The sequence below is a fragment of the Xiphias gladius genome, chromosome 6, assembly GCF_016859285.1.
Source record: "Xiphias gladius isolate SHS-SW01 ecotype Sanya breed wild chromosome 6, ASM1685928v1, whole genome shotgun sequence".
NCBI lineage: Eukaryota > Metazoa > Chordata > Actinopteri > Istiophoriformes > Xiphiidae > Xiphias > Xiphias gladius.
Genome location: NC_053405.1, coordinates 28,161,766 through 28,187,759, shown reverse-complemented (window position 1 = coordinate 28,187,759; position 25,994 = coordinate 28,161,766). Strand labels below are relative to the sequence as shown.

General features: G+C 39.4%; 1 protein-coding gene across 6 annotated transcripts in view; it reads left to right on the top strand.

Annotated features, from left to right (window-relative positions):
* Positions 1 to 25,994, top strand: part of nlgn1 (neuroligin 1) — a 288,702-nt gene that overhangs the window by 21,378 nt on the left and 241,330 nt on the right. The window contains exons 2-3 of one of the 6 annotated variants that reach the window (XM_040128691.1): positions 9,943 to 9,963; positions 20,462 to 20,473. The exons of 4 other annotated variants lie outside the window; for them this stretch is intronic. The gene's annotated coding sequence lies outside the window, so the exon portion shown is untranslated. The remainder of the gene's footprint in view (positions 1 to 9,942; positions 9,964 to 20,461; positions 20,474 to 25,994) is intronic. One more of the 6 variants, XM_040128692.1, reaches the window with a different exon arrangement.

The following is a 25,994-nucleotide window of genomic DNA, read 5'->3' as shown; positions in this document are numbered from 1 at the left end:
ACTGTGCAACGTCTAAAAATTTACTGTCCAAACACGAGGCATGTTTTTCTTCCTCAGTGAAAAGTTGACACTTTTCTCAGAGCAAGAGGAGGTTTTTCTCTGACGGGAGCGATATGTTGATGCCACAAGGGATAAGCAGCAGACGGACAGGCACTGCAGTAGATGTCGGCAGCCCAGTGATAGTCACCTAGTTAGAAAAATAGAAAAAAAGAGGATGGATGGGATTGATTAAAGCAAGAGACTGAGGCAAAGACAGTAAGGAGTTGAGGGAGAAAATATTAACAACATGCTTGAGAAAGCAGAGGACTTCAAAATACATAGAATAAATGTAAAATAAGCTTAATGATGCCCTCAAATATGCGCCGCTTGATATCAGCCTTAATATACAATGAGTATTAATTCCGTGTGCTCAGTTAAAGAATGTGAAGTCTTAGCTTTCTTCCCCACCGCATGTGATCTAGATGTGCGCAACTGTCTGTGTTTCATCCCACGTCTCTTACAGATTCAGCATGCCTCGCTCTCCGCTCAGTCCCGAGTGGTTGGGAAACATGCTAACGTGAGGTTAAACACCTCGGCGAGCATACATGCATTTACATAACTACGCGCAGCAACACAATATAACTATGCCTGCTCTTTCTGTTTCCCCTGTCCTTCCAATTAGATGGCTGATGCCTTTATTAAGTAAATGTACCAAGAACAGTCTGCTCGAAAAGCATCCAGAAACCACCAAAATTACTCGTTTTAAAGATAGATAGATAGAAATGAATCTCTTTGTCGTGCCCTATAGGAAAAACAGACTGATTTCTTATTCATGTATCTTTTATGTTTATGCATGTGCCTATCTCCTCTCCCACGTGCTGCCTTTTTCTAGTTTTCCCGCGTGTGCTCCCAGATTAGGTGCTTCCCCCAGTTAATGTACCACATCAGTAATTCTATATGGGGGAATGCAGGGAGCAGAGGGAATGGGAGAACGTGAAGGAAATGGAAAAAAGCAAGAGAGGGAGGAAGCCTCAATCTATTACGTCCCAAAATCTTTGCATCTGACACCATTTACCACCAAAACCTTTTAAATCATCTGATGTAATGTAATTCATTATTTCTAGTCTTTTATTATTATTTTGTTCCACTTTCTCCACTCAGCTTTCGTATCCTCTTGACTTTTTTATATCAACTTAGTCAAGACAACTGCTCTGATATTGTCTGCAGCCGAGTCTCCAGGTGTGTGGAACTCTACTGGAGGGATTGAACACCATAGCCTGGCTGCAGACCACTAGCTGCACCCGTCTCAGATGTTTTCCCTTTGTTAGAGAAACAACTGAGATAGCAGATCTTAGTAGGCAGGATTAAGGACAGCGATGTCATTTTTCTACATAGCTAGCTAGCCATGAAAAATGGCAACAGGCGAAGAGGAGATTGACGTAGCTGTTCAAGTCGTTAGACTTACGTTTGCCAGTGATTATTTAGGGCAAAACAAAAGAAATAACCTCCCTCTAGGAGGGAAATTGGCTTTCTTGAAAACAATATCATGTTGGACGGACGAAGTGGAAGGGAATGGGTTAGGTTTACCATTCTTCCAGGACAGATTCCCTTATTTGATGATGGTGGAGGAGAGTGCTGTGTAAAGCTCATGTGTTGCGTGCAATATACATATAGTATGCATGACAGCAAGGACCCATGTTTGCAGACATCTACCCACGGCCATATGGAAACCCAGTCACATTCTGTTTCCACACTGCTCTCCATATCTGTGTCCAGTTTGGATTGGGTTGAAATCTGGTGATTTTCCACATAATGTCTACACACATCAAACCATTTATTGAGCCCTTGTGACCCATATGAAAGCATATCAATTTGATAAGTTTGGCCATTCATTTTATCATTATTTGATTCAATTTGTCATCATTTGCGTAGTGCTTGTGCCACATTAAAGTTGGCGCTCTGAGGGCTGGATGGATGTCAGGGCAGGGCAGATTCATACAGGGATGTGTCCAAATAAGGATACACTGACTGTGGACCAAAGCGGAGGATATACAGATACTATGTTAAAGCCAGCTAACGTATACCAGCATTATCTAAACATGTAATTAAAATAAAGTATCAGTGATTAGGAAAAAGAAAATAGTGCAAAGATTAATATTTCTTACCAAGAAACTTTTTCCTTCAATATGTCCAACAGAAGGTGTGTTACACAATTTGGAAGCTCCACTATTGATGTCAGTGGTGGAGACAAGTTGAAGGAGACTCAAAGTAGGTGGAAACGGTGAGAATGAGGGACAGGGAGAAGAGTTAGTGAAAAAAGAGACAGATAAGAGATGTGAGGGGTAAAGCACCCCCCGCTGCCCAGCAGGGCTCGCTGTCATGTCAGCCCGTCACACGGGATCTGGCTAGTTCCTGCTGTCTCCTCCGAACAGAAAATAGACCACATCCTGTTCAACGCCGCCATTGCATGCCACTGTTTCACAGTAGAACATAAAACACTACATAGGCCATAACAGCACGTCTTCAAAGAGAATTATTCAGAGTGTAGGGATTACAACAGAAAATCACCTGTTATACTGTACACTGAACCAGTTGGTGTATGTGTATTCACATGTTGTTGTTAGTACATATGGAATGTGGATATGATGCAGTTTTAATACTTTAACGGTCTTCTGAGTTGTTATACCTTGTACTTCACTCAAACTGTTTAAGCCAACTTAGTTGCACTTAGCACTTAGTTGAAGTGTGTTAACCCCTCCAAAAAAAACGAGAGGGTAATGCAGTTTTCAGGACCAGACTTTTTTAGGTAGTGTCCTTTGAAGTGAACGACAGCTCTTGGCATGTGGTGATGATTTTGTGTTTTGAAAGCTAATCGGCTTCTTTTTTTTTTTTTTTTTTGATATAGCTTAGTCAAAGAGAGTTTCTTGTAAAGACTGACAAATAAACACCCCCAAAAAGTCCGATTGTAAACTGTTGTCAATATGATGGAATAGTCAGTTGAAATTAAAAATGTTAGTGCCCAAAAGCAATAAAAATAACAATAATAAAAATAAATACCACATACCAGAATAATAAATACCAAAAACGTGTTAATAGATCTATTGTAAATTTCTTCAATACACTGATTACCTGTGAATAGTAGTAGACATACAACTTTCAGAGTTTCAGCAAATCACAAATATAATAAATGTCAAAAATTTCATTGACAGTGCTTCTCAAAACATGTATTTCCATTATGATCCTCATGACGACTACTCAGCATGCAACAATAAGACCTCTTTAATGTCTTCTTGTCTTCCTTTATACCATCACTTTGGCCAGATAGTTTAAGCTGAAGTTTGAATGATCTGATACTGGGGAAAATATGCTTCAAACTGTAGACCACGTATAACAGTCATTGTAAGAAATAGACTTTTCTTGATTACAACATAGATTGTCACACAATCTGTGCCTGATGTGACTGTGACATTAGATTGATAAAGGAACCTTTCGATCATTTCAGAAGGTATACATCTGACTGAGCTCATGTAGCACCTGTCACATATCATATCATACAATTTTCTGATGATAATGGTCAGAAGTCACTCTCAGTGTCCTTACATTCTTGTTAATGCCGTATGAGTAGCTGTCATTAGCAGCTGTTGTTCCTCTCCTTTCTGTTCTGTCTGAAATCTGAAGTGCCAGACTCACTCATCGATCAGCCTTTTTCAACCACAGCTCTGTGATTTGGATCCATTAAAGGGTGGAAGCTGAAGTGATTGTTGGAGCAGAACACAGGAGGCGGGTGTGAGGAACTACCCTGAAAGGAACCTGAATTTAAACTAGTAGGAGATGGATTGATTTAACAGAGACTGAAAAGACTGACTTGTTAGAATCATATTTTTTTTTGTTTTGTTTATTTTGCATCAGCACATGTTGGATTCATGGTGGTATCGGAAGCTTTTCATTTGCTAGTGGAAGCAAAACCTGAAAATAAACAAATCTGAATGAAGAGAGTGACTGGAGCTTTTAAAATAATTAGTAAGGAATGCAATTGTACCTACAGGGCCAGAGCGTTTTCGTTTCCTTTGGCCTGGATGTTGATGATTGGCTGTGGTGGTTGTGCACAGCATGTCAGTTCTTTTTTTTGTGTTATAATTTCATTCTAACTGGCACTGACATCACAGATGAGAAACCAGGGTATAGAGTTGCGAACAGGGAGTTATTTTGGCTAACAGGAATTTAAAGTCCCATTTGTTTTCTACATAGACAGGGGGCCTTTGTCAGTCTGTGTCCTTGGCTGGACTTGTTTTCTGATAGACTTGTAAATTGTTTTCAGTCACACCCAGTCAAAGTCTGTATTTAGTCAGGAACAGTCCAAACACCCTGAAAAGTTTTCTTGATTCTCCCACCTTCCTTTCGGAGTTTACCTGTGTGAACCCTGGGTAGACAAATATCCCAGTATGCATTTCTCGTCAACTATTAACAGTATTTATTCACTATATTTGGTCAGCAATACATGGTCAACGCAGATGATAGCTTGTTAAGTGGCCTTGTGAGTTGAGAATTATATAGGAGTTTGGACTCCAGAGTTCAACTTGCCAGGCTCAGATTCAAGGCTGTGGGCTCAAACGTGCGCATTCTGTATTGATACAGACCTAAAGTAAGGTAACTTCCAGTAGAAGCAGTCCCAAGGCTTGAAAGGCCATGAAACTCTGCTGGCTAAATCATCAGTACAAAACATGAGCAACTGTGTTAGAAAATAACTGGTTCTTCAATAAAAAGTCCAAATTACATTCTTGTGTCCAGTAGTCAACTAGACTTCAAAACGTGTATAATAATAATAATAATAATGATGATGATGATAAGAGATACAGCATGCTGATGCAGAGTTCATACCGATAAAGAAACCCGATAAAGTCACATGGAGTAAAAGTCAAGGATGCCTTTACTTGATATTCATACAACCTGACATCAGCATACCGTCACCTGGCTGAAGCCTTGTCCCAGCTTTCCAAAGGGAATGTCAGACTTGAAAGAGAGAGTATTTGAAGAGCTAAGAAAGAGCTGAGCTGAAATGTAATTTCCCTTTAAATTGTCATTTTAGCGGTAGACACTTCTGAACTCCTTAAGAATTGGTAAATCGCCTTGAAGTGATGAAATACAGCCGCGGCCGAGCATTCAAACTTTAATGAATTCACTGCTGTCATTTCTGTACTGCTGGTCATTGATCAGAACCAGTGTGAATGAGCGTGTGTGAGTGTACACTGTTATACGGTTTCGCTGTTCAAACGCCGGTGCAACACAAAAGCCCTTACAGTGGCAGGATCCTCTGTACTGCACCATGCAGACGTTGCCAGACTCTGTACAGTGTGCTTGACAGATGATTCAACTCTATATCTATTTCTCTCTCCCATTACTTATTGTTATCACTTATTACAATACTTATTATTTTCTTTCACATTACTCCTGACAATATGATGTAGAACCTGTAATCAAATAGCATCATGAATTCAGGTGCACCGGAAGCACTCACGCACTCAACTTTTAGAGTTAAAGAAATCAACTTCGGCTCACAGACGGAGTGAGGAAACATGCCCATCCAGCACCATCCATGCAGTCAGGATGAGGATATAACCAAGTGCATTTTTGGATGTGAAGAGATAACATGTTTGGAAAATACTGTCTAGGAATGGTGTCTGATTGTTTTCAGTAATCACTTTTTTTCCCTATTGGCCTCACATTTGCATTGGGAGCTGTCAGTCATTACTCAATCAGATTTGGACACTCATACATTATGCACACACAGTGCTGGAGTAAGTGGAATTAAGTGGACTACCTGTCTGACATAGTTCAACACAACGTGACCTTGAGAAGTTTCACAAAGGTCGAGCAATGTTGCATTGGGTTGAACTGCACTGAGCAAGGGTTACTGTTTTTCTCATCACTTAGTCTTAAAAAGCCAAACAATATGGAGACAAAAATTCATCACATTTCAGATGAATCGCTGCCTTTAATATGACCATGCCTGATAATCATTTCAGGAACTCAAGACACTATACTTCTGTTCTTTGAATCCTTCTGTTCAAAGGTTGCCCACAGCATCTCTTTTGTCCTTTTAGCATTCTGGCAATGAGTTCGAAACTGAAAACGACAAATTAAAAAGTACACCTTATCTGTTTTCTTGGACTTCTACAGCACATCTCTTGCCAAATAACAACGATGAGCAATATTATTGCCCTGAGTTGAGTCTGTAAGGCAGTCTCTTAGGCTTTATACTAACTAAGTGAAAAGCACTGTGATAAACTCACTTCAAGGGAAGGAAGTGCATATACTACAGTGGCCACAGTGGTCCAAAAGGCTGGAGATTTTTTATGATTGTTCATTTTTATGTTTAAGACTTGATAATGGACAATGACTGGGCTTTTAATGTTTGATGGACAATTTGCTCCAAGAACAACAGGAGCAACAATAAAAGATCAGACAGCTCTGAATAATTATACTCAAGGCACAGTCGGTGTGTGTTTGTGTGTGTGTGTCCATGTGTGAGAGAACTTGTGAAGGGAATGATGATTAACAACAGAGCAGACCTTGAAAGGACAGGCTGCCAGTGGGACAGATGACAGGAGATGGAGGGATGGGAGGAGGAGGAGGAGGGACAGAGTGGCGAGGTGGACAGAGGGCTACATAACCTCTCATTCTGGCAAATGACTGCTGAATGCTGACACATACAATAGCAGTCATTTGCATAACGTATCATTAATTTCCCCACGGTGTATTGATTGATGATACCTCATGTCTTATTGCCACGGCTATTGATTGTTTGGCAAGTAAGCAGGGGGCCATATTTCTACACTTCTCTACAACTAAACGGTAACACACCTTTTTGAAAGGTTTTTCCATATGAACTCCTCAAACCTTTTTTTTTTCCAGGTTTCCTCTTCATCTATGATTCTGTTATTTTCTTGTATCCTTTTATACACATGTACCACTCTAACTGCAGCTGTTTTCACTGTGTATATTGGTTATTTGTGGACAATACAACGATTAAAATCAAAAAAATGTCAACAGTCTCCACTTTGTCAAGTTGTTGAGGACACTGATGTTTGGAGGTTTTAACTGGTAAAGATATGGAGTTTCTGTTGAGTATGTAGCTATTCGTGAATGCATTCTTCTCACATCATTTTGACTAAAAACTCTACCTAGGTTGCTTTCCAGTTTGTTTATAATGGTTGTTTGAAGGCATGCTTTGTCAGTGGGCTTTAGGCTTGTCGAGTTTGTCTCTGTGCTTGACTAACTAGGCTAGTGCTTGGAGAGAGCCGTAGTTTTTAATATCATATTCGTTTGAATCTGCGTGCAGTCTACCCCTACACTTTAGGGAAATAAAGAGAAAGGGCAAGCGGGGAGAGACAGTGGTAGAAACAAAAGCGTTGGGCTTTCGGTTCCGTCCGTGAAATGTATCCGTGCCAGCTGGTCCATGCCAGCATCAAGGCACACTTAAGCTCAGTAATGCCATTGTTGTATAGAACCATATGGTATCTGAAATGTTATTGCATTTTATATATACTATATTTATAGATTATTTCATAAGCATGAATGCAAGCCAATACCAGCATAATCTGTAAAAAAAAGCATTAAAGCAATATTACTTGTGCCCAATTAGTCTATTGAGATGATAACAACTCCCATGGCAAAATGGAAACATAAATCACCAGCTCTTTGTTACGTTCACTTTAACTGAAAGTGGCTGTAAAATACGCTTTTCTAATTTAAAATTTACTACACTGCTATTGATATTTAATCTATATTCTCTCTTTTTTATCTTTTGGAATATATTAATGGATAAAATTCTTTTGTCTTTGCACATTTCACTCACCTAACAGTCATTTGGAATAAGATCCGTATATGTAGTTTAAGGCTGTAACATTTAAGAACTAGGATTAAAGGTAATTCTACAGTTAAACAATTAAAATTTGTATTTGTGAAAGCATCACCTAAATTACTTAATATAATATTGATCTAATATGTATCTTGTAAGAGGCATTTAGTGACAAAGCCTAAAAATGCATTAAAGTATATAATAATTAAGAGCTCATTGCTTTATATGATAAAGCCTGGCTTATATGATGACATTCTGTTTCTTATTCCCATGCAAATATAACAACCAAGTACATTTAAACATTCAAATTTTAATAGTCTACCATCAATATATGCAGGAATACTTTTTTTTTTTTTCTGTAAAGACCTTACTTAACAATAATGCACTGTTGGTGCAGAGTAGTGATTCCTGTGAATCGCCCTGAAATAAGTCCAGTGTGGTGCAGGAGTGAGATGGCATGCCACTGCCTCAGACGCTACTATTCTCTAATCCGTTTGTTCCAGGCACTCATATGAGGACTGAAGTCAGCAGCAGCAAAGAAAAGACTCCTTTTCACTCTCATCCACAGGGACAACACTATGGCTGAGGCACAGGCACCCTGAGAGGTTGTCGTTGTCTGCCACACACACCACGCACACACACACACACACACACACACACACACACACACACACACACACACACACACACACACACACAGAGTCCCCTGTCACACACACTCTCTGGGAGCCAGACTTGGGAAACCACCCTAGTGTGAAAGTGCGTGGTCAGGGGGAAATCTGCCTCGGGGAGGGAATGAAATCTGGTTATGGATAATGGGTGGATGCATATATGCGTGTCTCCAGTATGAATATGTGGACAATGTGTTGAGTGTCTGCATAGGTCCAGCTTCCTGTTAGCTCACATGAGTTTGTGTCGGCCTGACGGAGAAGAAGGTGAGCTGGAGCAGTGTGGCCGTTTATGGCAGTTAGCCTGATACAGAGAGGGATATATGTTTTGAGGCAGAGCTGCTTGACTCCTCAAATCACCCCACCTCTTTTACTCTCGTTCTCACACACACTTTGTTTGTATCTGAATCAGGTTCTTAGAAGCCCATAAATGAGCCGACCCTGTCTCCTAGAAATGTCTTTTTCTATACAACTAGGCTTCAACAGCAAATACTGTACGTTCTTTAGGGAATGTAATCGCTGGCTGAATTATGTTCAGAGGCGACATATTTTTTTTGTATGTATGATTTATTGCAATCGTTAACAGCAGTGGAGTCACTAAGAGTTCACTGGGGTGGATGGCAGGCGTAGCCTACAAAGCACGTGAATGTCACACCAGAGACTGGGGTTCACAGTCTCATCTGTGGTTAGGTTTAAGCAACAAAAGCACTTGGGTTACGGATAGGGAAAGATTGTGGTTTTGATTAAATATAAATAAACACATTGTGTCTGATGTCACTGTGAACTTTTCTGTATCAAATCAGACCACAATCTTTCCCTAACCTTAACCAAGTGCTGTGAGTGCCTAAACCTAACCTTATGAAAGTTTAATAATGCCGCAGTCACTATAAACGGATATTGTACTGCAAGATCAGATATTTTGGCAGGAAACAAATATGTTTTCTGTGAACATTTTACTGATACGTTCAGTATCAATGTATTTGTGACTTACCAAATATCTAAATTAACAACATATCCTCATTGTATGCATAGAAAACACACATTTGCTGTTGCAGTTTAGTTGTATAGAATATTTTTTAGGAGACAGGTTTGACGAGCCACACTGTTGCATGCACAGGTTTGAGCAACATTTGCTAAAAATGACAGTGTCCAAACTGTTTGCGGAAATTACTGAGCCTTTTTCTTTTAATGTAAATAGACATTGATGACTCATTTTTACATATTGACATTTTCAGATAAAATGAACCAACAGTGTAGGGAGGCCTGAAAGTATTGAGAGGCAGACTACACATTTTTGGTTTTTGTATGTTATGGGATTTGGCCATAAGAAAAGTTCCAACAGATAAAATAATTTTCCACTGTTAGTTATGATAACAACGTACACACTGTTTAATTGCTAATATCGGGGACACTGTGACAAGGCTACAATGAGCTCAGGTAAGAAACACAAGAAGTAAGGTGATCATACAGTTCATAAACAAGACAGATTTGGCCAGACTTTATAAGTCACTCCACCCGGAGGTAAAACTGAAATTGAGCATACCCAAAGTGTCAATATGAATCCCTCATTGCACCGGAAAACTGCATGCACACCACTACTATAACTACAGTAGGTCAATGTTGAACCAGAAAATATTGCCCTAAACTTCTCTTTAGTGACGTTCCCAGAGAAATAAAAATATAAACTTGGTAAGAACAAACTTAATATTACCATTGGAATGATGATCAAAACTACAAAAATAACACCCAGGGTTGTGCAAACCTGGATTTCCCCTAAAGTCAGCCAAGATTCAGTATGTTAGGATTAAACTTGGTATCTGTTCAAATGGATTAGTCAGAAAATGTCTGAGTGTGTGTCATCCACATTTATTCAGGTCCATGTGGAACTTGTGTCGGTGTGCATTCACAGTTATATGTGTGTATTTGTTCTGAGGTGTTTGTCAATCATTTGGCATGTGATTGGGAAGGGGTTGCTTCAGCTCCTTCGGCTGTGAATTTATATGCTGTAATTGGTTGATTAAAGACATATAATTGAATCTGTAGAAGTAACAGAAATATTAGAAACCCCTGAATATGTGTTGGTTTTTCTATGGGAGTGACTGTGATAAAATTTAAAAATAGCTTCGTTGTTTCTTCCAGAACAAAATAAAAAAAAAAGAAGAAAAAACTCGTTCATGCGATAATTTGAAAACTGGAAGTTTGTTCCTGTCTTATCTTTATCGCTCAGAGGAAGTAATTTTGATTTAATTATAATATGGATCATCTCAAGCTAATGTTCTGCTTGACAGTTGTCGAAGGAGCGTTGCTCCTGTTGTGGTAACAAGCAGCAGCAGTTGTTTGATTGTTTTGTCTTTCAACGCGGATTTTTACTGTGGATTTGTATCCCCCCTGTGTACTCACTGCGTTTTAATTACATGGTGTCATCATGGATGTAACTAGTGCTTTGTTTATGAGCATGGTTGATCTTGGGACTGTAATGAACTTTGAACAAAGCAACTAACCTCACAGACTCATATAGTCAAGATTTTCTCATCTGTTGTGGCAATTCATTTGCTGGGACTTTACTCAACGGCATTCCGTAAACGTTGAGTTGTCCATTTGTGACGGCAGAGAGCACTACAAGTGAGGAAGCATGGCCGGAAAGGAGGAATGTCGCTACCTCCCTGTACTATCCTCAGAAGCACGCAGTGACTGAGTGATAAAGTTGATGCGTTGCAAGCGATTGTGAAGTGCATCCAGGATTACTACAACGTTTTTGTGATTGCACTGACCGAAACCTGGTTAAAAAAATCATGACTAAAGCCAGGATTTTGAAATTGATGGCTTTGCCTAACCTATTTGGCTTGACTGTGATGTACAGCTGACAATCAAAGCACAGGGAGTGGGCATGTGCTTGTGTGTTAATTAACGTTGTTTTAAGACTGTCATACTAAGGGGATCTATTTGCAGCCAGCAAATCTAACTTTTATGTATTTCATTGTACCCGTTCTACTTGCCATGAGAAATTCCACAAGTTTTTCTGAAGAGGGTTTTTTGTATATACATCCTAGAGCCAATATGGTAGATTTGTTCACAAAGCATTTCCCCTGATGCCCCGCATTTTATATTCAGTGATTTTAACACGTGTAGTCTTAAAAAGCTTGCTCGTTTTTCTACCAGTATGTGAGCTGTCCAACAAGATTTGGTAAAGTGCTGGACTTGTGCTGTGGCACCATAAAGGCAACCTCTAAATCTCATGCAATGGTGCCACTAGGCTCTTCTGACAACAACGGCATCTTTCTAGCCCCAGTCTATCAACTGGCCCTTAAGAGAGGGAAAGTTGGGCACAAAGAGTTTGCTGTGGTGACATAAACTGAATGGCTGTTTTCACAGTAGCAACTGGGATTTTTTTTGAAGACTCTTGTACTGACTTATATGAACTGACTTTCGCTGTATTAAATTACATTACTTTCTGTGAGCAAATGATTATTCCCAGGAAGACAATTGTACCCAAATAATAAGACTTGAGATAGTAATTTCCTCAAGAATATTCTCAGTCAGAAAAAGCTGGCTTTCTACCAGGGTGATATTCACCATCAAAGAGATGCTCAAACGTTCGTGAAAAAGGAAATAAAACTGGCCAAAATGCGGTTTAAAGACAGGGTAGAGGATGAACTTAAGAACAGCAATTGTCGCTCCGCCTGGAGGGGAATCAAATCTGTGGTTGGGATTCGGGATAGCAAAAAAGGGGTGTTTAACCCTTACAAGATTTTGGCACTATATGTTGGCTGGTCAACTTCCCGACATCTCAGAGAATCCATGTGAATGACACTTTGTCTGAGGACCTGATGTGTAATACAGGATCACCCCAGGGGTGTACTTTGTCGCCCTTGTTATTTCTGCTCTACACAAATGATTGCCAGTATGTTTGAGTCAAGGTTCATAATCAAGGTTGCCGATGATTTGGTGATTATCAGCAGGACCATGAGGTGGGTCATAGCCCCAGCTTTTTTCATCAAATTGCGTGATGACCCATACGTGAAACTCAGTGTCTCTTAGACAAAAGAGATGCTTATCAACTTTAGCTGAAACCCTCCTATCTTTGCATCCACTTTTATCAACAGCATAGCTGTGGAGACAATAAGCCAATAAATGTACTTGGGCACAATTCTGGATGACAAAATTACTTTCAGTACCAACACTGACTTCACCTGCAAAAAGGCCAGTAAGAGACTTTTTTTCTTGACAAAATTGAGGGATTTTAATGTTGACAGATTGCTCCTGAAAATGTTTTTTTGAGTCAATTTTAACTTTTGCAATGATTGGTTGGCTTGCCAACCTCAGCATGGCTAAAATGAATAGGCTATGAAAGATTGTTAAACTTTGCCAACAGTCCACTGGCACCTACTCGAATGATCCTTGCTATTTTTATTACGTTACAGCCGCTCAAAGTCAAAAGCCATCCTGGCGGACCCTCAACACTCTCTTCATGCAGAGTTTCGACTCCTGCCATCAGAGAGGAGGTTCACTTTCCCTGGGAAGGCCAGTCCAAACAAATATCCAAGATATTGGTTCTTAAACAAGTTTTAAACCTAGTTGCTATAGCACACACACTCTAACAAAGGTCTGATGGACTCTTAGTGCTTTTATAGCTTGTTGCAACTTCATTATGATGACATCTACTGTATGTCTATTATATATATATATGTATTTTTTTTTTAATTTATTCTTCTGATGTATATTGGTTGTGTTGACTATTTTTTGCATAACCAATAAAAGCAATCCAAATTCAAAACCCAAATGCAGTATGTACACACAGACATTCAGCTAGTCATGCAGTCTATTTTCAAGGCATTTCAGAAAGACAGGAACTCTATTTGATGATGGTAGATATATTCTGTCCAGCATCATCCTTTGGAGCCTCAGACTGGTATGTGAACCATGTACAATAGGCTTAATCGCAATGTCATGGTGGCATAAAGGGACACCATATAAACATTGAGGCTTTTAAATCTTTCTGTTTCTCCCACACTTATCAGCCACATGCTGATGACGTGGGATTTAATTTGCTGAATGTGTCAAATATCTATATAATTTTATAATCAGTAGTCTCCTGTACAATGTAGGACGTGTACCTATTTGGCAAAATAGGTTACTTAGTGTCCTCCAAAACTACCCTAAAATTATTTATAAGATAATTTTCTGATCTGCTATACCAGCTAAGGTTTGGTCAAATTTAGGCCACTAAAACTACTTGGTTTCCTCTGACTCTGCTCCAGCCTCATAAAATCCAACATGCTGTTCTCTTTTCTGCTACCAGGTGCCACAAAGTCCTTCCCTCATCACCACTCTATGTGGATGCAGAGAGGAGACCCAAAGCTGCTTGTGAATTGTCTCACTGATGATCATATTCTGTTACACAAGGTTTCCGACATTTAGTCAAAGATCCATAAAACATTAACACAGCGCTACACGTCACAGAAATATTAAACACGATGTACTACAGTTAAGAGGACAGCCTATTTGTGAGCACTCATTTTAAAAGTGATACATCAGCTGCTGTCATAAACCTTTATTTATGTTGGCTTTTGTCAGACGATGACACGGTCACAAAATAGCCATTAGATTTCATCAGAAACCATTTTGCAGTTATTTCTGGTTAACAATATTATGCTCTGACCAAATCTATTTCTAGGCTATGTTTTCCTTTTTCCGCTCCAATATCTGACACCCAAAACAGAAAAAAAGTATATGAGATAGTATATTCCATCAATTAGGCTGCATTAAAACATAGTGTAGATGATGACAGAGAGGGAAAGAACAGGGGTTAAACAGCTTAGTACCACCGTGATGCAGAAGCTCAGGGAATGCATTTGAGATTTGATTAAATCACTATCTTATTTCATCCTTGATCAGTAGTCTGACAACAGAAACAGGATGATATGTAAATGAGAACAACTATATTGTGAATTCGGCACTTGGAAGACACGGAATAAGCCTCAACCTCTTCCCCCAAAGCCACTGTTTAATTTGAGTGGTAAAAACTATCCTATACATATGCTAATACAATTGAACTTGAATTGAATCCTCCTCTGCATGTTTGGAAAGAACATTCCAATAAATAATTCTAATAAATTGAACAAGTCCAGATGCAAAAAAGTATCCTTCATTCAACAGTTGTCTCTAAAATGCAGGTCAATCTGTGCTCAATCATATTATATGTACAGTTGATTGCGCAGATTGTCATTTTATGCATATTTTGTCAGAAAGTGTCTGGATTATAAAATAAGAATTTGCAGCAGCCCATAATCAGGCTGTTACTAAATGTGGAGGTGATTCTGAGATCTCCGATAAATTCTGTCCAGGTATAAGTTTTCATTTTTATGGAGATTTTTTTTACTTCACCTAAAGTGTAGGCTATATAACAATTTGAGTTGGAATATTTCACATGAAACTGGATTCATTTGTTATAATTATATAAGAAGCATAATATTCTTATAAATAAAATGCCTAATATGTTCGGTTGTGTCACAGTTTCATTAATGTCCTGCACACATCCACAATGCCCCTTTTATGGGGGCTGGGCATCCGCTGCCTGAGATGGTTGCACTGCTGGGCCATTTAGTAGAACAGTGCGATAAGTTCTGTTAGTTTGCTGGGTTCGACTCTACTGTTTTTTGTCCACATACACAGGTTAAATCTACCCAAAAAGGCTGCTTGCCGTGTCGTATCATTTTTCTATAACTCCGAAACTCTGCACCGCTGATGGAGACATCCATCAAATCTTTGTTTTAGAATCATGAAGTCCTATGACAAAATAAACAATACATAAACAAAGGCTAATGACAAGAGCCATACATCAAAACCGCAGTTTGAGTGACTGCAGTCTCTCCCTCCTCTCCCCTCCTACTGTGACATCACATCAGCCACAATACCGTAGTTACCTACCTGTGAAAAGCTGTGTAAGCTGAGCACCACCTACTAGCATTATACTTATAACACACACCCTGCTGTGGCACAAATGCACTGGAAGTGTGTTGAAGGTGCGTCATTATCGCGGTAGGTTGTGACACTTTAAAGTGCTGCCACTGTAGATGGCTATTTTATGTAGTCTCTCAGTCTGTCAGTAACAAGTCAACAAACCTAAACAACCATGTAGGTAGCTGGTCCCTACCCTCAGACCCGTAGGAGCATACCAGAGGCAGGTGTACAAGACCTTTGTCATCACGGTCACAATCATAAACATGCTGTCAAGGTTGAAGAAAGGTAACGGTTTGGTTATTTTTAGGCACAAAAAGTACTTGGTTAGGTTCAGGAAAAGATGATGGTTTGGGTTATAATAGGTACTTCCTTAAGAATAGGGGACTTTCATTGTCAAGGTTACAATGATATTCATGCAGTTAAGGTTGTGGAACAGTCATGGATAAAAGAAACAACGTTGACTCTTGGTTTGTGAAAATCCTGTGTTTTGTCGACCCATCCATCCACCCGAACCTCCTCTTAATGCGGACTATGTTCCAATATATACTACGTCACCTAACTTCCTCTTTTGTTCCTGTCATAATTACTACGGCCGCAAGAGGTTGCTTCACAATAAAACAGAACTATGGGTCGTAATAAGGTGCTTGCACAGGTGATCTGTCGGCTTGTTTGCTACAGAAGGACAGTCTCTCTGACAGATACATCACATTGAATGTAGCTCAACTGGTAAAGCAGAGGTTTGTCTTCACAGAGGTAACAGGCACTGTGAGTCAATATGTGTAGTGCCCCAGTCTCTATCATCTAAAATATTATGTGAAGATATGTGAAGTTTATTATAAATAAACTTCACGTATCTAAATTATCCTATCCTCTTCGACTTCTAAAAACTGTATTTAAGAATTGGTCTATACTGTGGTTTGTCCTTACTTGATTTGTCAATAACTATTGTTTTCTAACTTGTTTTCTTAACTTAACTTAACTCCCAATTATAAGGCCATTTATAACAAGGCACTCTACAGATCACTCAAAAGAGGAAGCAAGACTTGGTTAAAACGTAGTATGGGGTTGGCCCGCCGTGTATCTGTTTCTTCTCTCCTACTCTCTGTGCTCACATATACAGTAATTGAATACAGCTGAATTCCCAATACAGCTGAACAATGGCTGAACAATGGTGTGACTTTATCACTCAGTAAGTCAGTCATGGACGTTTGGGTTTGTAGGGCTGGCCTCACAATCTCACATTTATGATCCCATTCTTATTATTTGGTACCACTAAACTTAGAATACCATTGTCGCCATGCCATTGGGGCTAACTGAACCTAAGTAAATGAAGAAAACATTCTGGAGTTTAGATAAAGCACTCAGAACCAGCCAAGACTTTCAATTATCCCTCTCCCTGTCTATTTCTCCATGTTTCTCTTTCATTCAGTTCATAAGAGAACCAGTTGACTCCATGCTGCGTCTGTCTCTCGTAAGCCAGCTGCACCACTGCTATGATGGTTAATTAAGAAGTTGTGGAACAGCAGACAGTTCTCTCTGTTGCTACAGCCAGCCTCTAGCTTTTAATGATTCTTAATACAATTATCAGTGGAATACAAGTGTGTTTGGGTGTGTGTATGTGTGCTGTCTTTAATATGACTGCAGACTCAGGTAATTAATGAATCTCGTTCCCTGAGACTCAGTCAAGAGTGAATTAGCTTGGTGGTACACAGACATGGTGAGAGCAGCCCTGCAGTATAAAGTATTTTTTAATGTGTTTGTAATGGGAAAAAGACAGAATGACGAGTTGATGACGTACACGAGATTGCTTTTCCAGTCTTTTTTTTTTTTAAATGTTCAATTTTTCAACAGACATTAAATGTTGCCTCTAAATTGCCTTTATACACTATAGAGTAGTTTTTATAGTTATTTGTGGAGTCTGCTTTTACCTTGTGGGATTCAAACTATGTACATGTACCCATACACAAGGGTTTGAAATGCATGTACTAGACATGATGTGGAACACAAATAATGGTACACTCATTCACTTAAGGTATTGCAGAAGACAACTGTCAATTTTAGTGTTATGTTGCTTCTGTATCCAGTTCAGACCTCCAAATACATCAAACTCTGGAGTTTTTACAGTACAAGGCATTGTGCACCTGAAGGCCACAAGTGCAGAATGCAGGGCATGCCAACAGGATGTGCTCGTACTGAGTCGAAGTAAAGCGATTATGCTGCATTATCCTTCCAAAATATTCCGTTGTTAGCTAGATGAAACCAATCAATTGTGAAATCATGGCACGAAGGTTTAGATGATGTTTCAGGGGCTCTTCCACCTTCAGAATACTAAAATTGTGCTGGGTTTTTTTCAGGAAAATCATCACATTTAAAGATACTGTGAGAGCACAGACTTTTAGGACCCGATTATGGTCTTATTGTTTTTGAAGAGGGTCTTATTACTGGTCTAAATGCTGCTTCTGTTTTTTTTTTCCACTCAACCAGCAGCTTCAGAAAAAGATTACAGGAATCCATGTTAAACAAAAACCTACTGTAAAGTGAAACCCTTGAGGTAATATCTATTCCTGGCCTCCATTTGTTCCTTCCTATGCCTCTGCTACACGAAGCTGTCCTCCCAGGGTTCCTTACCGCCTTGGCTGCTGTCAGCCCGGCTTCCTTGCAACTCAAGGTTTGGGTAATGAGCAGCTTCAAACCTCATTGCCCCCTAATTACATTCTAGGCCTGCTGGGATTGCTGCTTCTTTCCTTCTCTCCAGGATGTCACTATCAAAGAGTCATATCGCTCAATGCTAGACACAAGTAAACTTCTGAGGGCCTCTGTAACGTGTGTTTGTATGGTGGGGTGTATAGGGAAAAGGAAGGCAGTACTGTATCTATAAATTGCATACCTTCAATCTTTGCCACTTTCCTAGGTTTCTACTGTATTTATTTTAGCATATACCCCTTATTTGGTTGTCCCAAAAATATAATACAATTTTAGTTGAAACATTGGATTGTTTAAATATATTTCCCACAACACAAACTATTTTTAATGCAACCTGACAACCAAAGAGTCCCTGAGTTCAAGGACAAAAAGGGAGCCAATGCCAGAGGTAGTCATCTGCTCGGTCTCGCTTTCCGTCAGCAGGGAAACGGTACAAAAGAATGATAGATGTAGTGGTTAAGTACTTATCTAGCTAGGAAATAGATCATCATCTCTATTACAGTATCTATCTAGCTGACAATTTTTCAGGAATTATTTTCATATGGGGTGATTTTATAACACACAATATAAAATAATATTTATAGCTCCAATGCTAGCATTCAGTGCCACTCCTGAGGTACAGCATGTTAAAAAAGATAATGGTTTGGGGAAACTGGAGTTTCTATTTTTTCTCAGCCCTACAATTAATATTGGCTTTCTTTTTAAGCCATGATTCTGATTTTTGCTTAACCTTAACTTGTATTTGCTTAACCACCTTGTAAAAATAAATGGTGTATAAATAAATATTTTCAAAATGTTAATATTGACCGCAATCCAATATAATTGTCCAATATCAATAATAACCTAGAAGACGGGTGACAAATCATAGGAAAAACATAAAGTATCTTAGTAAGGTGTTGGGCCACCCTAACCCGCAAAACAGCTTCAGTGCACCTTGGCATAGATTCTACAAATCTCTTGACTCTACCGGAGGGATAGAACACCATTCTTCCAAAGTATCTTCCTTAATTTGGTGTTTTGATGACGGTGGTGGAAAGCGCTGTCTAACATGTCTGTCCAAAATCTCCCAAAGGTGTCCGACTGGGTTGAGATCTTGTGACTGCGAAGACCATAGCATATGATTCACATCATTTTTAAACTCATCAAACCATTCAGTGACCCCTTGTGCCCTATGGATAGGGGCATTGTCAGCCTGCTTCTCCACTCATTTTTTCAGATTTTTAATTTACTTTCACTCTATCAATTGGCCCACAATTTGCTAAACAGGGAGACATGGGGAGAGAGGTTTACCACTGTTGGGTTGCAGCTGATTTAATGACACCAAGATATCTTTTCTCTATATTTTCCCATTCCTTGACTATCCCAGTCATGTTATTGCTGCAATGTTAATGGCTTTTGCATTCAGCAGGAGGTTCAGTATCTGTAGCAGTATCATACCACACCAGTCCATCAGCATTCCAATACAGCCTTACCCCATCTATGCCAGCTAGCAGAAAAAAAGATTTGTGTCTGCTAACAGCTGCTTCAGTCTACAACATGTAATTGCAGATCGGTCCAAGGGGAAATCCCATAAACGTGCTCATTGATTTAGAAGTGAAAACACTAAAAGGCTTAATTTTGTGTTTCATTAGAATCATGAGCTGTCTGCTCAAATTTACAGTGCTTTAGAAAGGGGACGTGCCTAATCCATGCCAATCTTCTGCCAAATTTGCAGTATAAAACACTGTCTTGTTGCCAAATTCCTGTACTTGTATGGTGTCCTACACCCAGGGCCAATCCAGGTATTTACAAATGCATCTCCCATGTTTTTCCCCAAAGTATATTGCAACATCACTGTGTATCTGCATACTGGCGCTATGTGTAACATATCCCTCGGCCATTAGTTTTGCCTATTTAACCACACTGCACCTGTCTCCCTGGAGAGTATCCCTTCACCCTGAAGCAGGTAGCTCATTCCAGTGCCTCCGGCTATCAAGGCTCAAGACTTTATTACCCACACAGGCCAGGGGAGGTATTTCTGCTTCCGTCTCTCTCTGAAGCTTACCTTTGAAGCTACGAAGACTTAGCTATTGTTGGCAAGGCAGAGTATTGAGCCCTGGAGAGGAGCTGTAGAACCCCCTACATTTAAATTTAGCCCTCCGTTTTATCTTAGCTTTCTCATTAGCAGCACCGGAGACTAATTGTTACGGGTTAAGTTTTTATCGCTGCGGGCTCTTTCACTTGTTCGTCTCTCTCTCTCTCCCTCTCTATCATCGTTTTTCTCTCTGCTCTTTTCCAAATGGCACAATAGCAGGGGCGGCTCTTTGTATGGTGTTAATTAGCTTTTATGGTGTTGCTATGAGCAGGTTCTTTTTACTGCCATGGCTGTCACTCTGCTCGGCCAGTCACTTTATCGCCCTGCCATACTCTGGGCAATTAGTCTGCACGCAAACCTTCCACCCAATCCATCGCCACCATCGTCCAGCCATATCCTTCCAAAGCCCAGTAGAGAGAGAGAGACTTCCACCTCCCTCCTACCTGCAATTTCACAGCAGGAATAAAAATCAGCTGGTTTCACAAAAACCCTCCTTTTTGTTTGGCAGTTTTGCTGGGTCTGACCCACTGTATAAAGACTAAAAATTTCTATCAGTGATTCAGATGGTGGATGTAGCATTTTATTTTGCTGAATGCCAAGCTCTGAAGTGGATAATTATCAACACAAAGAAACAGGAATTAATGATGTTCGCTGTACATTGCATCGGTGGACAATTGCTATTTGATTTCCCTGCCTTCGTGTAGCAGCTGCATTCTTTAAAATTATAGCTCTAATGTGCAGAATCCTCCTCAATAAGCTTGCTTGAGAGCATAATTCGTATTCACATGCAGACTCATCCACCCACACACACCACACATTCTCACTAAATGTTATATACTGTAGATACAGTATAAATATTGCACCCAAAAAGGAATAAATTGGCAAAGAGAATTTTCCAACATAGAGTAATGTAATTTTAATATAGCCATTTGTGACTTTTTTAATGATCACTGGGGACCCAATGAGGTGAACTGTTATGAAGATGATGTCCTCCTCGAAAACTCCTGATCAAACGACTGTATTATTACCTGGGTGTTGCTTTGCAGTAAACAGGTTTTGAATTGAAACAAGAAACCAAGGCTGTCCGCATGCCAACTATAAGATTTAACAGCACTTTGATATTGTTTCCTAAGCCTAATCAAGCAGCTATTACAACCAAAACCATGATCTTTCCCCAATGTCTTTTCATTTTCTTAAACCTAAATGAAAATTAGCCATTGTGGTGGCCGATCAGAAAGTCCTTTTTATTTTTGCAACACTGATTTGTAATGGCGTTGGATGAAAATGTTGACATGATGCCACTCTGCTGTTGAAACACTGGATCAGAAAATCCTTTGACTTTTTGGACTCATGAACTAATGCAGCATACAGAGGCTGATAGTCACCTGTGAGTCAGGTGAGGTGGATGATTCACAGGAGTGTAAAAATCTCTGAGGGCATCTAGTGGACAGGTATGGCATCACATCTGGAAAATAAAATGACTGATACAACCTACTAACCAAATCATAAACATATCTGCCTTAACGCTTATGTATTATATGGTTAGTTTCTCTCTTCTTGCACAGTGAATGATGTGCTACTGTCACATCAGCAGCGGGAGTTTGTTTAATAAATGGACAAAGTTTTGTGTGGTAAATGTTGCTATAGCAGCATGTCTTAACAAATGCATAAAAAAAACTTGAAACAAATACCTAAAACTCCACAGAAGGAGAAAGATATGTCACTTTTTTTCTTTTTTATTGAGCAGTGATTTCTGGGTAGTTGGCCACAAAATTGCCAGCTTTGGTGAGTAATGAAGAGTGGACCATAGTAGCGACCATAATGAACACCATTTTCTTTCTTTCTTTTTCTTTCTTTTATTCCAAACTAAAGACATAACTTCCACCCTGAGGTGTTTAATTTCCTAGATTGACAGCAACTAATCAAGAATTTTCCACCACATTTTTTGGGAAAGCCATTTTGATTCCACTGTTCCAGTAAGAATAACAAATCCCAACCCAGGGGAGCACTTGAACCCCTGGGACCTATTGGCGGTCTCGTCACTGAGCTGTGGTCTCTCCTTCTTAGCGCAGATATTGATCTGCTGCTTAGGCAATTAGTCTGAGCAGACCCTTTTCCCTTCTTATCCTTTCTCCTCTCTGCTTCAATCTAAAGCTCTTTGGAAGTACAGAGGAATTGCCCGGAGTCAAAAGAAGCTAAATTACCTGCTCTCTCTCTCTCTCTCTCTCTCTCTATATATATATATATATATATATATATATATATATATATGTATGTATGTATAGTTTATTTACCTTTTTTTGTAGTCTGCCACTAGCTACAGCGGTTAGGAAAGGTTTTAACTATTGATACAACTCAATCATCCTTCCCTCTTCATACTGCACCAAAGGCCTGCAATCCATTGACGCTGTTGCCTAGACTAGAAAACAGAAAACAATGCAGGAAACACAGGCATAGACATTTGTTTAGTCCTCTTGTCAATATAAGCAGGTGGCTTAGAGAGAAATAGCTAATATGGCGCTCAAAGTGAAAATGGGAAACACACTCACTTTTCTGTATTTACACATGCTTTTTGTCAACTGAATTGTCATTTGCTGTGTATGAAGAATTCAATCCATGGTCTGTTTCTAACATTAGAATAATATTTGGGCAAACAGTAACAATCAATGTAATGTCAGTTAGTAAGGACAGTAGAACCACAGTCATTACGGCACCTTTTATGAACACAAACAACTCTCAACCACCTTCCCTGCTGGTGGGCACTGAAATATGTTGATAGCTGTTGAAAAAGAGTCACTGCTTTCTGTTTTCCATTGCTGTCTTCTCAAAGTTTTTTCTAGAAAAAATAAATCAGTACAAGAAGGATAAAAGGAACAAGTCCTCAAACGTAGGCAACCATGTAGGTTGCGTGTCCCTACCCTTGGACACAATCCATAGGAGTACGCCAGCAGCAGGTGTACTCGATGGTTGGTTAGGTTTAGGCACAAAAACTACCTGGGAAAGGAACAACAATTTCCTGTGTGAAATTTTATGTGATTTGTCGACCCATCCATCATCCCCAGTCACCTCCTAACATGACCTTTGTCCTTCTGTATACTATGTCACCTAACTTCCCGTCATAATGCAGTCCTGGCTCCTTGAAATTTTGTTTCTATACAACTAAACTGCAATAGAAAATGCATTTTGTAGGAAACGTTATCACTGGCTGGATTATGTTCAGAGGCAACGCATTTTTTAAGTGGCAGGAGAGTTGCCAGGATGTGGTTGAGGTGGATGGAGGGCGTACTGTATTAAGCGCACAATTGTCAACCAGAGAGCGGGGTTCACATCCGAATCTTGCCTGTGGTTAAGCTCCACTAGGCTAGGGAAATAGTATGATTTTGGTTAAATATACGTAAATCAACACATTGTGTCTGAGGTCACTGTGAACAAATATCTGTATTAAACCAGACTAAGATCTTTCTCTAACCTAAACCAAGTGCTCTGAGTGTCTAACCATAACCATCAAGAAAAGTAAGAAAAGTTGAATAATGCTGTAGTGACTACAAGTGGATATTATACTGTTCAAGTTTAATCCTTCACAAAATAACATGTAAACAGTCCAAATGCCAGCCTTTGTCAGATTTCAGCCTCGATACGCATCAATCTCTAGCAATGGCACATCTCTCCTCCTGCCATGTGGTTAACCGGTAGTAGAAAAGGGAGGGCAGAAGCATCACTTAATTAAATTACTGGGTGACGCGGTGTTGAGGAGGCTATTACAAGCTAATGACCGTTGCCAAAATTCCCTCACAGCAGCAACGACAACAGATTTGTCCAGAGGCACACTTACATACATACACACATACAATGGTTATACACATACAGTACATATTCTGTTAGTCATACAGGTTAGAGAAGTTTTGTGATTTGTTACTTCATGTAAGTATTTAATTGTGAAGGTCACTGATGAAGAAAGAAGAAATGTCTCTCTTTGTCATCATTTCTCACCTCGCCTCAACATAATGACAATTAATTTACATATTGACAGACTCTTCTTGCCCTCGACCGATCATTTTTAACTTAAAGAGTGTCTGGGAGAAAAAAGCATCAAGATTTTTAGTAACCTAATGAAGCAGTAACAGTGATTATTGTTTTCCTACTTGGAGGAGAGTTTATGTGAAACTAATGACTTCTAAGGGATAATTAACTGATTCTCGGCCACCTGAATAAGCAGAGTTTTAATAAAAAGTGACAAGGAGAAAAAGTCCCAATATAAGCATCTCTTCACCATTTGAGTAAATAACTCGCAATAATTTGGTTCAGTGGTGTGGGAGCTACATAAAATGTCCCTTTGAGATCCTGCCTCTAAGCCATAATCTGTAGAAAATGTACACCGTTCACTGCAAAGTAGCTTTGAGGCAATTTGAATTAGGCCTAATGTCTTTCAGTTTGATAGCAGTGATACCTACGAAGAAGTGGCTTCTTGAAAGACATGGAGTACCTCATTTCACTGATATTTCTTGAATGTGTTATAATCAGCTGATTCTGATACAGAGGAGAGGAGCGGTGGTTGCATTAGCATAAGGTTACAGTAGAGCGGTTGCTTATATGTTAGTGCAATCCTCTGTTCCCTTGCGCAGTGGAGTAATATTTTTCACTCTATTACATATTTTCCAGATGCTTGAGATACAACTGATTGCTGTTCCTCGCGCGCCAAGGTTTTACTTTTAGATCTATTACATCTGTTCCTTTGGGCCTCAGTAGTTTCATATACACACAGGAACCCTTTATGGACACTGTGTCAGTCAATGAAATGGCTGCCTATATTGTTGAGCAAGAATGTGTGATAAATCTCATTGAAAGATCTGCATAGCACATCATCATGCAAAAGTTTCCTACTAGCTAAAGCTTGACAACACAGAGTATCAGGAACATACAGCTAAAAAGACAGCTCTGTAAAGAAGCACCTTTTTAGCTGTAAGTACAGAGTCTTATGTGCTGTTTGTGAGTCACGGCGATTCCCTGAAGGCCCACAGAGCTCTTATCTACACTTCACTTTGAAGTGAGATTTCTCTTTCTTGTTTGCTTCTTGGAACATGTTATATTGCTCTACAGTATAAGTTAATTAGTTTAATATCTCTAAAGATGCACTTTTACCAGAGTTTTCATTTAAGTTGGATCACAGCAAATTGCCAACTTCAATAACTTATGTTGAAGTACTGAATTACAACCTATATGCCATTACAGCCCACTGTTTGTTATTCTACTTTGACACCAAATGCATAAGTGACCGCTTATGATTTTCCGCCAGGTTCTGTTGGCAAATTTCAAATAATTAAAACTTCAATCCCCAAACAACACATGTCCAGTTACATTGTAACTGCGGTTATGGAGAAATAATGTGCGTCACTGAATTCCCGGAGATATGTTAACTCTATAACCAAACAAGATGTTTGATATCGGACAATTTTGTGAGGCTCCAAATTAAGTTTTTTTTGTTTTGCTTTGTCTTGTTTTTTGACCATTTATTGCCAAATGTTTAATGTTTATTTCTACAATATTTTTTCATTCATTTAATTTTTTTTTCTTTACCAAAATTGATCACAGGTCTGTAACTAAAAAGCCTGACATGATAGATGCCCATCCACCACCCCACCACCATCTTAGGTTGGTACATAAAGGGCTATATAAAGGGCACACAAACTGCATTGGCTCTGAATGTTAGATGCATTGGATGTAAATTGTGAGGTGCAGAATCATCCAATATGAG